This window comes from Rhincodon typus, chromosome 14 (genome assembly GCF_021869965.1).
Source record: "Rhincodon typus isolate 14 chromosome 14, sRhiTyp1.1, whole genome shotgun sequence".
Classification (NCBI taxonomy): Eukaryota; Metazoa; Chordata; class Chondrichthyes; order Orectolobiformes; family Rhincodontidae; genus Rhincodon; species Rhincodon typus.
The window spans coordinates 33,120,107-33,136,626 of record NC_063345.1 but is presented as its reverse complement, the minus strand read 5'-3'; the positions used below and the strand labels follow the sequence as shown (position 1 = coordinate 33,136,626).

General features: G+C 41.9%; 1 long non-coding RNA gene across 4 annotated transcripts in view; it reads right to left on the bottom strand.

Moving 5' to 3' along the window:
* Nucleotides 1-2,710: 2,710 nt before the first annotated feature.
* Nucleotides 2,711-16,520, bottom strand: part of LOC125484794 — a 47,056-nt gene continuing 33,246 nt past the window's right edge. For 3 of the 4 annotated variants that reach the window (XR_007263612.1, XR_007263614.1, XR_007263613.1), the window contains one exon: nucleotides 6,257-7,112. This is a non-coding gene — a long non-coding RNA (uncharacterized LOC125484794). Of the gene's footprint in view, nucleotides 2,821-6,256; nucleotides 7,113-16,520 lie in introns of those variants that run through there. The other variant, XR_007263615.1, reaches the window with a different exon arrangement.

Below are 16,520 nucleotides of genomic sequence, written 5' to 3'. Positions count from 1 at the left end.
TGTAGAAATGTATAGGGAAATAATGTGATAAACTTCAACAAGGTTCTGTGTGGTAGACTAATTAGTAAAGTTAGGTCACATGGGATTCAGGGTGAGCTTGCCAATTGGATACATAATTTGCTTAATAGCGGGGTGGGGGTGGGTTGCTTTTCAGACAGAAGGCCTGTCACCAGTGGTGTTCTACAGAGATTGGTTCTGGGTTCTCTTTGTCATTTATGTAAATGATTTGGATGAGAATATAGAAGGCATGGTTAGTAAGTTTGCAGATGACACCAAAATTAATAACATAGACAGTGAAGAAGGTTTTCTAAAATTACAAAGGGTTCTTGATCAAATGGGTCAATAAGCTGAAAAATGGCAGATGGAGTTCAATCTGGATAAATGCTAGGTATTGCATTTTGGTGCAACAAACAAAGGTTAGGGTTTATACAATTCAGGGTAGTGCCTTAGGTGGCGTTGTAGAACAGAGGGACCTAGGGGTTCAGGTACATAATTCTTTGAAGTTTGCATCACATATAGACAGGGTGGTTAAAAAGGCACTAGGCAGGCTTGCCTTCAGTGCTCAGGCCTTTGAACAGAGGAGTTGGGAAGTCATTTTGGGGTTGTACAGGACACTGGTGAGGCCTCTTCTGGAATACTGTGTCCAGTTCTGGTTGCCCAGTTATAGGAAGGACATTATTCAAGCTGAAGATGGTTCAAAGAACAAAGAAAATTACAGTACAGGAACAGGCCCTTCGGCCCTCCAAGCCTGCACCGACATGCTGCCCATCAGAACTAAAACCCCCTACCCTTCCAGGGACCGTATCCCTCTATTCCCATCCTGCTCACATATTTGTCAAGATGCCCTTTAAAAGTCACTATAGTATCTGCTTCCACTACCTCCCCCGGCAGCAAGTTCCAGCCATCCAACACCCTGTGTAAAAAACTTGCCTCGTACATCACCTTTAAACCTTGCCCCTCGCACCTGGTAACTGACTCTTCCACCCTGGGAAAAAAGCTTCTGACTGTCCATGCCCTTCATAATCTTGTAGACCTCTATCAGGTCACCCCTCAACCTTTGTCGTTCCAGTGAGAACAACCTAAGTTTCTCCAATCTCTCCTCATAGCTAATGCCCTCCATACTAGACAACATCCTGATAAATCTTTTCTGTACCCCCTCCAAAGCCACTACATCCTTCTGGAAGTGTGACGACCAGAATTGAACACAATATTCCAAATCAGAAGTTCAGAAGAGATTTACCAGGATGTTGTCGGGTATGGAAGGTTTGAGTTAAAGAAAGGCTGGGACTTTTTTGACTGGAGTGTTGAGAGGTGACCTGATTAGAAGTTTATAAAATAACGTGGAGTATAGATCAAGTTAATAGTAGTTGTCTTCTCCCTAGGAGGGGGTTTTCAAGACTAGGGGCACATTTTTGAGGAGTGACATTTAAAAAAAGACATGGGGGCAAATTTTTTTTTTAATACAGAGGATGGTTTGCATGTGGAATGAACTACTTGAGGAAACAGTGGATATGGGTACAGTGACAACAATTAAAAGACATTTGGACAAGTAGATGAATAGAAAAGGTTTGGAGGGACATGGGCCAGGAGCAAGCAGGTGGGACTAGCTTAGTTTGGGAACACGGTTGGCATGGACTTTTTAGACCGAAGGATCTGCTTCTGTGCTGTATGACTATGACTGAAAAATGAGGTCAGATTTTTAATTCTTTTTGTGCCCAGATTTGCAGCTAATTTCTGATTAATCTTCATTATTGTAAACTTATTGATACCTGGCATTAGATGGCACTGCAGCTCAAATGACAGCAGTATTCACACACTCATCCAGTTCCAAAACATTGAATTCAAAACCCAATGGATAAAGCTCTCACAGTTGTCTCCATTTATCAAAACTACAAGCAATTAGTTAAAAAAAAATTCCTGTAGAAATTTAAGACTCAGTAGCACCACATTAAGGATCTTGAATGTTTTGCAATGCAACATTATTTCATCTTAAACAAGGATTTTTCTTGCTAACTCCTGTTTTCGCCACTTTCTACACCATTATCTTGGAGGTGCAGATACATGCAGGAGTCTATATCCACAGGCATAAAATATCATTTAATGGACATCTGACATCTATTAGACTCCCTCGACTTGGAGTGTTAGCACACAGTAAGCATCACAACTAAGCTTGATAAACAGAAGTGCAACTTCCAGCTGAAACCAATTGAAGTGATTGATAATCCTGGATAATTTCCCCACTTCCTAAACTCCTCCGTTAAGACCAATTGTAATGTCACCGTTCGGATCAGCGAACTCCGCTTAAAGACTGATTCGGTATTGTAAGAAATACAAAATACTGCGTGTGCTTAAAATCTTAAATTAAAAAAGTGCTGAAAAAAAAAACTCAGCAAGTCTGGAGATAGAAAGAGAGTTAACGTTTCGGGTCAAGCATCACTTCTTCAAGAAGTAACTGTAATAACTGTTTCTCTTCACTCGCTTGGGAGCGAGTGATCCCACCATACTGAACACTGGAGGAAATACAGCGGAGTCAAGGCACGAATCCTGCTCCAGTCACGGGGCCGGAGCTGAACCTAAATGTTTCGAGGAAAGGGACAAGCTGTGGGTGAACCCATTCCCATTGAGGAGGCAACGAGGAGGAAATTCTGCATTAAAACCCGAGCCCCCCCCCAACAAATTCAATAAATCAAACTGAGAAACCAACCTGCCGTTCCCCACCACATTAGTGAATCAATACTTTATCTCTCCACTGCAGAATATATCCAACTTTCCAAGCACTAGCTGTTTCCGGTCCGTCCGGCTTGTTCAAGTTCCGGGTGGCTGCAAATGGAAGTTCCGACTTTTATTTAAAACTCCCTTTACCTTGGCCTGGGCTTCATTGTATCTCCCAGGGAGAATGTCTGATTCTTTCACTGCGAACTCGATTTTTTTAATCAAAAACAAAAACAGAAATTGCTGGAAAAGTTCAGCAGGTTTGCCAGCATCGCGCACACCAGGCCTTGTTATCACATAGTCAGGAAATTACACACAACCTATTGTTAGCCACTAACAATCTCCATTAGTAGCTATTCACTCTCCTACCTGGATCGTTATCCTCTCTTTTGTTTGTCCATCTGTTCTTCTCTATCTTTAGGTTCTATCTCCACCGTATCATTTATTTTTTACCCCCTCCCCGACCCTATCTTCTGCGACGTTTTCCTAGCTATCATCAGTTCTGAAGAAGGATCACTAGGTCCAAAACTTTAACTCTGATTTCTCTCCACAGATGCCACCAGACCTGCTGAGCTTTTCCAGCAATTTCTGTTTTTATCCTCATTCTTTCCCTGGCCTCTATGTCCAAAAGTGTTGTGAATGAGTTGGTCAACAATGCCTGGGTCAGGGAGGTAGCATAGCAAAACAGGGGGACAGTGCATTTGGTTGACCAGGGATTAGGAATCCTGCAGGCCTGGGTCCTGTATGGTGCATCACTGTGAGCCATGTTATTTCCCTTGAAGATCCCTCCCACAAGCAGAAACACTTTGCAGCCATTTTCTTCCCTGTTGCACTCCCTCAATTTTCAGCACAGTGAAAAGTGACAGTGAGCATGGCCAGTGGCTTCCAGGCTCAATGTGATGGTGTGCCCCAAATCTGTTAATCCCCTACAGTGAACCCTACAGGCTTCACACCTCCCCATGTTCCTTTCCAACCTGTTTACAGGAGCCTGTGCCTGCCCATCTTTCTCCGTCCTCAGCCATGGGCATGTGAAGTAACCATGGTCATACACTTTCTTGCCCTTTAAGTCAGAGTACTCCTGACAGTGGAACAAAGCACCCTACTGCGTGATCCCCTTCCCATCCATGCTTTACCATATCCCCCCTTCACAGTTGTTATCTGCCACTTTCTCCTCAGCCTGCAGTCCCCACTCTTGAAGAATAACTTGCTGTCTTCTCCTGCCACCCTACTTTCCCTTAGTTTCTGTGGATGAATCTGAAGGACTGACTATGGCCCACCCACTTTAACAACCAAAGAGGACAGTCCCAGACGAGAATTGCCTAGATGCTTGAGTGATGGCTGTATATCATCCCAACAACATTAGCCCAACTGCCCAGACTGGCCACTGTACAGCCACAGGGCTGACTGTGACTCACTCCCCAGACTCTTAGTCTTTCATTAGACAGAGGACCCCTGACAGCAAACACCCCAAATGGACGACTGATTGTGACCAATCCCCTGGACTGGTGTCAGAGGCTGTCCTTAACCTCCCATGCTGGGACCACCTAATTTATGATGCTTCCATGGACTTCAGTGGGGACCACTCCCCTAAGACTTTGAAACAAGGCTTCCTGCTTGCTGCACCTGCAATGTGTTTGCCATATAAGCTGCTGGCACATGGAGCAGCATGAGATTGACATCGCAGACTGCCATACATCAAAGATGTATGCCCCCATGATTGAGGATTGCTGACCAGAAGACAAGCTGTATGATTGTGTGACTGTGCTAACTGGCACAGCAAAGTATGGAAATCATAGGCAGTGCAAACATACTGATGGGTGCTAACTGATGAGGTCTTGGAGAGTAATTGAACAACCATGAGATGCAACTTTGTCCAGTATATGAGCTGGGTCCCTGTCCATGCTCACAAATTGTCCTGCAGCAGCCTTTTAGTGCTAGTTACTGGTACACACTGCAATGCAGGTCTGTGCTTTAGTAGAATCCTGCAAGTATATTGGAGAGCTACCAGGATGTCATTGAGAGATTGGCAAGTGCTAGTAATCAATATCGCTGGGTGAGGCGTCTGTTAAGTTGATGCCTGTGGATTGTGTCCTGAGATGCTGTTTGGTACTACACTACATAGAGACTCGATGAATCAAACAGTGAGATGAATCTACCAGGTACCCACCCTGATACCTATGTCAAGTTTTCTCAATGGCGAGTTTGTTTGGCATGTTTGGTTAGATAGGAACGTGAATATTAATGGGGTGAGTTGGACCGTTAATAAGGTTTTTAACCAGCAATAATCTCCCATAATTCACCACACCGCTCATCAAAAGCATAAAAAGTCGAGTGAGAATCTCCCAAAGTTGAGGTCATCCTTACTGGTCATCTTGTCCAACCTGTCACAAATCGTGCCAAGCCCATGTTACTTAGACCACTATAAAATTCTGCACAAAGTTTCAGTCAGGGACCTTTCATCAGGACATGGAAATTTTAAGGAATGTAATTAGTTTTGAGCTGTATTAAAGCCAAGACGAAGATCAGTGATACAGTGAAAAACAGTGGAGAGCCAGAGGAATGGTATATTGGCGAAACCGTGCAGATGCTACGACAATGGATGAATGGACAGTGTGCAACAGTCACCAGGCAGGAATGTTCCCTCCCAGTTGAAGTACACTTCAGCAGTTAAGGACATTCAGCCTCTGATCTTTCGGTACGTGTCCTCCAAGGCGGCCTTCAAGAAACACACAGAATCGCCAAGCAGAAACTGATAGCCAAGCTCCATAGCCATGAATGTGGCCTCAACTGTGATATTGGGTTCATGTCGTGTTACATGTGACCCCACCATACATCTGTATCTGTAAAATCTTCCTTACTGTCCTGTTTTGATGCCAGCACCTTGATAAATTCTTATGATCTCTCTACATTAATTAGTTTGCATAGTTTTGGATTACTTATTACTCTGGTTAGACCTTTGGCATGTGACTCTTCTACCTATCATGTTATTCCAGTCAACTGGTTTGTCCGCAGTACCATTTTATTTTTAATTTTTTGTAATTATCTCTCTACCTCATTTAATTGGATTATAGGTCATCGCTTCGCTTGCTATTCAGCTGTTGACACTTTACTCACACCGTCTGACACTCTTGATCACCTGCAGAGACCTATTATTTGGCCTGTCGACACTCCACTTTGTATGATCTTTTCATCTCTCTGCCCATTGATCTCTTTGCCTATAAATTCTGTGCCTATATGCTTCTCTCTCACTTCACCTGACGAAAGAGCAATGCTTTGAAAGCTTGTGATGTCAAATAAACTTGTTGGACTATAACCTGGTGTTGTCTGACTTCTGACATTATTTTATACAGCCAAAAGTATTGGGAATAGGGCAAAAAATAAACAAAGAAACAAAAGCTATACCTGGGGCTATGCTATATGAAAGTAAAAATAAGAGACAAACCAAAACAGACAAGTAAAAAAATGGGCCAGAGATCATGGCCTGAAATTGCTGAACTCAGTGCTAAGTCCAGAACGATGTAAAGCATATAATTGAAAAGTGAGATGCTGTTCCACAATCTTTTATTGAATTTCACTGGTACAGTGTAGCAGACTGAGAACAGAAATGTCAGCGTGAGAGCAAAGTACAAACTTAAAATGTCAGCCACCAGAAGCTTGGGGTCTTGCTTCCAGATTGAAAATAGGTGTTCTCCAATCTGCATCGAGTCATTGGTCTTCCCAATGTGCAAATTACCACATTTTGAACGGCAAATATAATATGCATAAATTGCTGGTTCACCTGAAAGGAGTGGGTCCTGGATGGTGAGGAGTGAGGAGGTAAAAGGGTAGGTAATATACACTCTATGTTTGCATGGAATGGTGTAATGAGAAAGGGATTGGGTATTGGAGGTGACTGAGGAGTAGACCAACACTCTGTGCCCACCTGAGTAGGACTTTGTCTCTCCTCCATCCTCCAAGGGAAGACTGAACACAGTTGATCCTATCTCTAGCCCTTCTCCTACATACTTGTGCTTTGGTCCACACTGTAGCCACCCGATCTAAATGTATGGGACAGTGAGGGTGAAGGAATCTGTTTCCTTTTTCTGAGCTTCGCACCTGTGAGAGGCACACAAAGTGATTACGGGAGATTGGCTTGAAGAGCTGTAACATCTGCAGAACTGAAACTTCCCCAGTGAGACTTGGTTTCAATTTGCTGTCAGAGTGGAGTGCAACACACCCACTTACCGAATGCATTCAGTACCATTTCCACCGTGAATGTGCATCCCACATTTCCCAATGTTTGCTTGTTCTGCAACCGTCGAGACGTTCATGACTTCCTCCTCCACGGTGGTGATAATGTGAAGATAGGGAACCTGCTTGCAGTCTTTGCACTGTCCCGGCATTGTGTGAATGTTTGTCTTCTAAGGGAAAAAAAGAGATAAATGGCATTGCTGTCCTCTGTGCTGGTTGCTCCTATGTTCAATAAAAGCTGCATGACTGAATGGTTACATGTTCTTAGCCATTTTGAGCCATTCTGAGACTCAAAGTAGCCTGTGCACATCCTGTTCCCATATTTAGGAGCAGCATTCATCCCGAGATTCCTGAATATCCAGAAGCCTATGCTGAGAGTTGAGGCATATACTCACCTTGCCAGTGTTCTGAATGTAACAAGGTCAGCCAGGTGGACCTCATAGAATATGAGTTTGCTGATTAGGGCTGTTAATTTGGTCGAATCAGGGAACCCTGACTGACAGATATAAAAAGGAGTGTCAGAGGTTCTGTTCCCTCTGAGAGCTGGCTGTGAGAGAGCTGGATCAGTATCAGGAACTCTCCATGGGTAAATAAAGGGAGACTCGGTGACAGGATACCAGCCGCTGTGGAGTTATTTCAGCCAGAATCTTATTCTACATTGGATCGAATCTGTAAAGACCATTTTCTTGCATCTGACTGTCAACTATCCCCAATCAGGTTTGTTTAGTCTGGTTGAGTGGACTCATCCTGCCCTGAAGGAAAAGAACCCTCCTCCTCTCATTTACAGAATTAAAGCGGCCTTCTAGGTCCACATTCAGAAGTCAGATGCTACCCTGTTCTAGTTCCAGGCCTTTGCCTTTCTTCAGACATTCCATGACTTTCTCAGTCTATGTGAAACAGTGAAATGGCAGCCACTCACCTGCTCTAGTTAAATATGGCCCACACTTGAACAGTCCTGCCTCAATTCTCCTCCCTGTACTTGTTAAGTCACTGCCAAACCTATCTCCCAGCCAAATAAGAGTGCTTGCCAGTCAATATTAGGGTGCTGATCTAACTTCCATTTCCTGCCCACCCAAGGAAAATCCTGCCTAACAGTCTCAGCTTTTCTCATCAAAGATGGCCAACTGAATAAGGTACTAAAATCAATCATCTTTTCTGGAACTGTTTTCCTACAAGAAGTAAAAATGTCTAGTAAAGAAATTCTTGGAGAAGCTAGGGCAGTGATTGCTGGGCCCCTTGCTGAGATACTCGTATTATTGATAGCTACAGGTGAGGTGCCGGAAGCATGGAGGTTGGCTTATGTGGTGCCAATATTTAAGAAAGGTGGTAAGGGAAAGCCAGGGAACTGTAGACTGGCGAGACTGACATCAGCGGTGGGCAAGTCGTTGGAGGAGATCCTAAGAGACAGGATTTACCTGTATTTGGAAAGGCAGCAATTGATTAGGGATAGTCAACATGGCTTTGTGCATGGGAAATCGTGTCTCAATAACTTAATTGAGGTTTTTTGAAGAAGTAACAAGGAGGATTGATGAAGGCAGAGTGGTGGACATGATCTAAATGGACTTCACTAAAACATTTGACATTCTGCATGACATTCTGCTTGACAAGGTTAGATCACAAGGAATACAGGGAGAACTGGATACAGAACTGGCTGAAGGTAGGTGAAAAAGAGTGGTAGTGGAGAGTTGCTTTTCAGGCCAGAGGCCTGTGACCAGGGGTGTGCCACTAGGATCGGTGCTGGGTCCACTGCTTTTTGTCATTTATATAAATAATTTGGATGTGAACATAGGAGGTATGGTTAGTACGTTTGCAGATGACAACAAACTTGATCGTGTAGTAGGCAGCCAAGAAGGATATCTCAGAGTACAATGGGACCTAGATCAGATGGGATAGTGGGCTGAGGAGTAGCAGATGGAGTTTAATTTAGATAATTGTGAAGTGTTGCATTTTGGAAAGGCAAATCAGGGCGGGACTTATACACTTAATGGTAAGGTCCTGAGGTGTTTTGCTGAACAAAGAGACCTTGGAGTGCAGGTTCATATATTCTCAAAAGTAGCAGGTAGGCAGAATAGTGAAGAAGGCATTTGGTATGCTTGCCTTTACTGGCCTGTGCATTGAGTATAGAGTTGGAAATATATATTGCGGCTGTACAGGACATTGGTTAGGCCACTTTTGAAATAATGCGTTCAGTCCTGGTTTCCCTGCTATAGGAAGGATGTTGTGAAATTTGAAAAGATTCAGAAAAGATTTACAAGGATTTACAAGGTTGCCAGGGTTGGAGGGCTTCAGCTATAGAGAGAGGCTGAATAGGCTGGGACTATTTTCCCTGGAGCATCAGATGCTGAGCAGGGACCTTAGAGAAGTTTATAAAATCATGAGGGGCATAGATAGGGTAAATAGCCAAGATCTTTTTCCCGAGGTGGGGGAGTACAACACTAGAGAGCATAAGTTTAAGGTGAGAGGGGAAAGATTTAAAAGGGACCTAAGGGGCAACATTTTCACACAGAGGATGGTGCATGTATGGAATCAGTTGTCAATGGAAGTGATGGAGGCTGGTACAATTGCAACATTTAGAGTGATACAGATATACAGGACAGAAACAACTCATCCATGCTGACCAGATATCCTAAATAAATCTTGACCCATTTGCCAGCATTTGGCCCATATCCATCTAAACCCTTCCTATTCATATACCCATCCAGATGCCTTTTAAATGTTGTAATCAAACCAGCCTCCACTACTTCCTCTGGCAGCTCATTATATACACGTACCACCCTCTGCGTGAAAAGGTTGCCCCTTAGGTCCCTTTTATATCTTACCCTTCATACCTTAACCCTATGCCTTCTAGTTATGGACTCCCCCATCCCGGGGAAAAGACCTTGCCTATTTACCCTATCCATGCCATCATGATTTTATAAGCTTCTATAAGGCCCCAAAAAGGCATCTGGATGGATACATGAATGGGAAGGATTTAGAGGGAAATAGACCTAATGCTGGCAATTGGGACAAGAATAATTCAGGATATCTGGTTGGCATGGACAAGTTGGACCGAAGGGTCTGCTTCTATGCTGTATATCTCTATGACTCTAAAGCACAGCAGAAAAACTGGACATGTGTAAGAGAGACTTTAAAACAAAAATACAAACAAGACATAAAGATAATTGTATTTGCATTATATTGATTGTACAAGACAAATTTGTTACTTCTGCAAAGGAAATCCGGTATTCACTGATAATGGAGGTTTAATGGATTTTCCTGGCTCAGTTCCCGAATCCTGAACATTGAAGTCAGTCCAAAGTAAAACGATAAAGAGCAAGCAGCTTTCAGAAAGCAAGAACATTGCTCTTTTGGGACAGATTATCCTCCAGAAAAAATTTCCACTTAATATTAACACCAATGATAGGCATTATAAATGGCTTAATCTTAACTTTACATATTTAATTTAAATATATTAGCACTTTGTACCTGATATAATTATATCTTATTATTCATAACAAAGCTAATTTTGTCAATGAAGTTGGATTTCAATTCTAATTTGAAATGAAATTCAATCACATATCAGATTTTATAAATGCCACTACTGATGGCCATGTAATACAATCCTCATATGACTGTACTGTGACTATCCAAGACAAACTAGTATTTTAACAATTACCAGTCACTCCAGGGGTTCAATGTTTTCCTGACTCTCATTGTTCACCAACCTAAACAATGAGTATTGGTAGGCATTTAATTGTGGCAGCACCTCAACCAAACCTTGTCCTGACTTCATCTGACGCTCGCATTTTTACTTATCAGTTGATGAGTTAATTACTGACCACTGGATAAAGGAAGGAAAATAGATGAAAACATAGATTTGAAAAAAATGCATAAATATTAAGGCCATAATAATGGATAATATATAGATATAAGTTATACTGGGGTAAAAGTAAAGTTAATGTAAAATAAGAGAAGGGGTTTCTACAGAACTGGTTTCTAGATCAATTCAACAATGTGGGGAGTGCAGGGGATATATTTTTATCATAGAGTGCTATTAGGACTGGAATATTCTGCCAGAAGCATAGGTGGAAGCAGAACCTGGGAAGAGCATAAAGAAAATTTTAAATTGGTATGGAGAGTGATTTATGTTATACTACACAGGCTTATTTTACATTATTTTTATGGGCCTGTGCATGATAGCCCAGCAAATGCACATTTGGTATTGTATATCGATACTGAAAAGTGGATGCCTGTGTCCAAAGGTCCAAAAGTGTAGAGGCAGTTCCCTTATTCATGTGAAGCAAACAGATACTCAGCTACTTGGTGGATAAATGAGGAGATAGCAATTCAGCTGAGTGCACCCCCTGGGTTGCTTTTCCAACAAGCCTTCTCTGGATCTACTGAAAAGCTGCAGGGTGGGAGAGACAAACAAAAGTAGAAAACTTAGACTGTGTAGATCGTACAACTGGAAAAAGTGATTGAAACAGAAACCACTCTAGCTTTCAAAAATTAAGTGTATAAATATGAAGAAAAAAAATTAAGAGTATTGGGAAAGTGTAGGGATTTGAAATAAGACCTCCTAAAATGAGGCAGCACGGGCAATAAAGACTGAATAGCCGCCTTCTGACTGCAAAATTCTTTGATACTTGTGCCTCTTCAGTCCAAAATTTCAAGTCACTGTCCCAACTCACAAGTGAAGAATTGGCTGCAGTTTGGGTTACTCAAGAGTTGCTGTTGTCCCAACCCTAAACTACAAAAATCTCTCAAAAACTTTAGTTGAAAGTGAGGAAAAAAAAATGTTTTTTTAAAACTTCAGCAATTTATAAAATGAAAATGCAAGTTGTAACACATTAACCTATATATCACTGAAAGTTCAGTGTGATATATTATGTATGTAAAATTAATGACTATTGTTTACAACAATGAAAGCTTTATTTATCTCAGTTGGATGAATGCTGTCTCTGTCCAAAATATTATGAATGAACAATACTTAAGTACACTGGATCATTTTTGTTCAGTCACTGTTTCATTATAAATCATACTGTTTGTAATAATTTAAATATATTAAACTCTTATCTGTCTTTTCTGTTGCTGTTATGGATTTGATTTAACAGCATTTCATTAAGCTCATTACTGCTATCCCCTCTGGAAAATCACAGTTCATACTCAGATGAAAAACTTAATAATATTGCAATTTTCAATACATTACACCATATACAATAACAGAATGATTTGAGTGAGCTGTGATCTTAGGTGATTGTGTCCTCGAAATGATGGCAATGTAATCTAGGTGCACTGAAGTTCTAAAATAACTGGCAGAGAGTGCATGGTAAATTAATGTTGTCTGGTTGGGCAACATTATAGTAAATAAACAGACCTATTCTGCATGAATAATATTTAATCTACAAATATATTAGCATTGGGTGAGTGAGCCAAATGAATATTGCTTTTGTCAACAACCGGAAACTCATGGCTACATTTTACAATTTCCAATTTAAATAAATCCCTTCAAATCATTTGGCTCAGATACTGAAAGTTTGACAGAGATATACTATCCGGAAAGACTAGAACCCTGCATTAATGAATTATATCAGAATTTATTTATTATGAACAATATAATAATCCATTCAATCAAATAATTAATCAATTTACTCAATGAACTAAAATTCGTCAACTATAACCAATTGAGTAAGAATAAAGGTTAAAAAGAAAGCAAACAATCACTACAAATTTGATCCTCATGCTAAGATGGGCACAAGATGGATTTTTCAATTCGAGTATATTACGAAAGCAAATCTTGACCTTGTTGAACTTACTAAAGTGAATAGATTTTGGGCTGAATATTACATTTTTTTGGTTAGGTGCAAATTGTGTCGAGTTGGTCAGTGATGTCTGGGACAGGGAGGTACACAGCCAACATGGGGCCAACGTATTAAGATAACCAGGATGACTATGGACCCTGCAGGTCTGTGTACTATACAATACATAGGTCTGGGTAATGTTCTTTCCTTTAAACACCCTGGTGTTTAATCACAATGTTAAGTCTTGCAGCCCCTTCCTCACAAGTCCCTCACAGGTCAAGAAATTCACCAAAGCCACTCCAAAAGTGATCTTGGCCATTTCCTTCCCCATTGCACACATTTGATTTCCCAGCCTAATGGAAGGTGACATAGAGTGAGCGCTCCTTGGCCACTGTGTGTTTTTGAGCTCCAAGTTTCCAAATTCCTTTCCTTATCACTTTTCCTGTAAACTCCATAGTCTTCAGACCTCCCCAGGTCCCCAGCCAACCTCTCCATATGACCCTACACCTGCCCAAATTTCACCCCCAGCATATGAGGTGACTGTATCACGTCATACACTCACCCACCGCTTGAAGTCAGGGTACTTCTGACTGTGGATAAACCCAACCCTCCACCCCCACCACATGATTTTCTTTTTTACATGCTTTACTGTATATCCACTTGCAAATACTATTGCCTCCTACCCCAAACCCACCACCCCTTCATAACTGTCATTCCTATAGCCCCCAGCCTGCAGCCTGGGGTTCTGAAGAATAACTTGCCTGACTCCTTCCTGTGGCAGCGGCCCCTTGTCCACACTGGTGTCAAGCTGTTGGAGCTGCATTCATCCAGACAATTGGGGAGAATTTTATCACATTCCTAATCTGTGCCTTGCAGATGTGGCAGGCTTTAGGGAGTCAAGAGATGAGTTACCCTCTGTGGAATTTCTAGCCTCTGACTTGCTCTTGTAGCTACAGAATTTATATGGCTATTTCTGTTTCTGATCAATGGTAACCCCCAGGATATTGATAGTGGGTGATTTAGCAATGGTAATTGGATGGCCATTGAATGTCAAGGCATGATGGTTAGAATCACTCTTGTAGGAGATGGTCATTGCCTGGCAGTCGTGTGTTGCAAATGTTTCTTGCTACTTCTCAGCCCAAAACCGAGATATTGTTTAGGTTTCACTGCATTTGGATATGGAGTGCTTCAATATCTGATGTGTCACAAATTCTGCTGAATAGATATAGATAGAAATAGATATTTAAAATTCTCTAGAAAATGGCCATATTATGTAAACCTGCGATTAGACAAAAGTCTAAAGTAGTCATTTGGTAACATAGAACTTGAGTATTGGTGGAAAAAGACATATTTTGTTGAAGACAGCTGATGTTTCGGGCCTAGACCCTTCATCAGAAATGGGGGAGGGCAAGGGGGTTCTGAAATAAATAGGGAGAGAAGGGGAGGCGGAAAGAAGATGGATAGAGGAGAAGATAGGTGGAGAGGAAATAGGAGAAGATAGGTGGAGAGGAAACAACCCCCTTCCCCTCCCCCATTTCTGATGAAGGGTCTAGGCCCGAAACGTCAGCCTTCCTGCTCCTATGGTGCTGCTTGGCCTGCTGTGTTCATCCAGCTCTGCACCTTGTTGTCTCGGATTCTCCAGCATCTGCAGTTCCTACCATCTCTGATTCAATTTTAACCCCACTGCGAAGCCTCTTCTAAGGATGCCTAGCCTGAAGAAGTTACCCTCCTCCCTCCGGACAAACCTCAGGGGATCTCTCTCCCACTGCAACTCTCTCGTAATCTCTTCGGCCTTGAAACTGCTCGACCATGTCCTGAAGCAAACCAGGTACTACAGCCACATCACCTTTCTTAGTACCTGCCTACGGAACCAGATCATCCCCAATGGACTACAGTCCACATTCAGGCGTTCCCAATTTGGCCCCAACCGTGACAATATTTACATTCATAGCATTGAGATCCTTCAGAAGCGTTTCTCCCTGCGACTCCTGAAACACACCATCCCCGCCTCTTCGACCTGTCTGTTTCCTCTCCACCTATCTTCTCCTCTATCCATCTTCTATCCACCTCCCCCTCTCTCCCTATTTATTTCAGAACCCCCTTCCCCTCCCCCATTTCTGATGAAGGGTCTAGGCCCGAAACGTCAGCCTCCCTGCTCCTATGATGCTGCTTGGCCTGCTGTGTTCATCCAGCTCTGCACCTTGTTGTCTTGGATTCTCCAGCATCTGCAGTTCCTACTATCTCTGATATTTTGTTGAAGCTTTTGTCTTGTATTCAGGATAGCTCACAAGAAATACAAGAAAAGGGAAATCAACATTAACACCAAATGAGAAAGAGCGCTGATTTGTGAACTTTGATTGGTAGATGCATTGCAATATAGAATGCATCAGTTCATGATGACTAACAACTACATGCCAAGCTTTGTTAATACTTAATTCAGAGATGTTGATGCTGATTGGTCAAGGCATTATCCTAAAAAATGAAGCAAGGAATGGTTTGCCACTGAAAGTCAAAGGATAATAGTTTGATTCTTTCTTATTGGAGGTTGTCAGTTTCTCATACTTTTGTAACACTGTTGTTACTCACCATTTGTCAGCCCAAACCTGGATATTTTCCAGGTTTTGCTGCATTTGGACATGGACTGCTTCAGTACAGTTTGATTGGAATATTATGGTCAGGTGCAGAATGAGCTCCAATTCCTAAAGTAACTTTTGGAAGCCCTTAATGAGATGGGCGAGCAGCCTGGTGAATCATAAATTGTGTCCTAGAATATTGCAAACCTGCCCGCATAGTTTTTTTTATCAGATTTCCATGATGTTCTGATAAAATTGAACTATATAACTGTTGCCCCTTGACATTCAATATCATTACATCACTAAATGCACCACTATAAACATCCTGGTGGCTACCATTGACCAGAAACTGCACTGAACTATCTATATCAGTACTGTGGCTACAAGAGCATGTCAGAGGCTAGGAATCATATGAGTAATTCACCTCCTGACTCCCTAGAACTTGACCACAGGGCACAAGTCAGGGGTGTGATGGAATACTTTCCAATTGCCTGGATGACTACAGCTCCATCAACATTCAAGAAGCTTGACACCATCCAGAACAAACCAGCTAACTTGATTGACACCATATCCACAAACATTCACGCCCTCCAACACTAATGTTTAGTAGTAGCAGTATGTACTATCTAAGAGCACAGCAAAAATTCACCAAGCTCCTTAGAAAGCACCTAACAAATCTACAACCACTAGTATCTAGAAGGACAAGGGCAGAAGATACATGGGAATACCACCATTTGCAAGTTCACTTCCAAATCATACACCATCCTGACTTGGAAATATATTGCTATTCATTTAATAACACTGGATCAAAATCCTGGAATACACTCGCTAATGTCCCTACAGAAAATGAACTGCAGTGGTTCAAGAAGTCAACTCACCACCACCTGCTCAAGGGCAATAAATACTGGCCCAGCCAGTGAAACCCATATCACATGGATGAATAAAACAAAAGTTGACTTGATTCCAATATGTCACACCAACAGCACTTTGGAACCATCCCTAAGAGATGCCAAGAAAAGTTGCAATTAGGTAGTCATTATACTGCCTAGGTTTGACACCTTGTTAAGTGGACAACAGATGCCAGAAACATTTCAGGGGCAGCACAATGAACTTTTTAGTATTGTCTTCCAGATAAACCATAACGTGGCCGTTCACAATGAATAGTAGCACAATTGAAGTTTGTTCCATGGCATCCAACTATACTTCTTTAATAAGGCAATATATT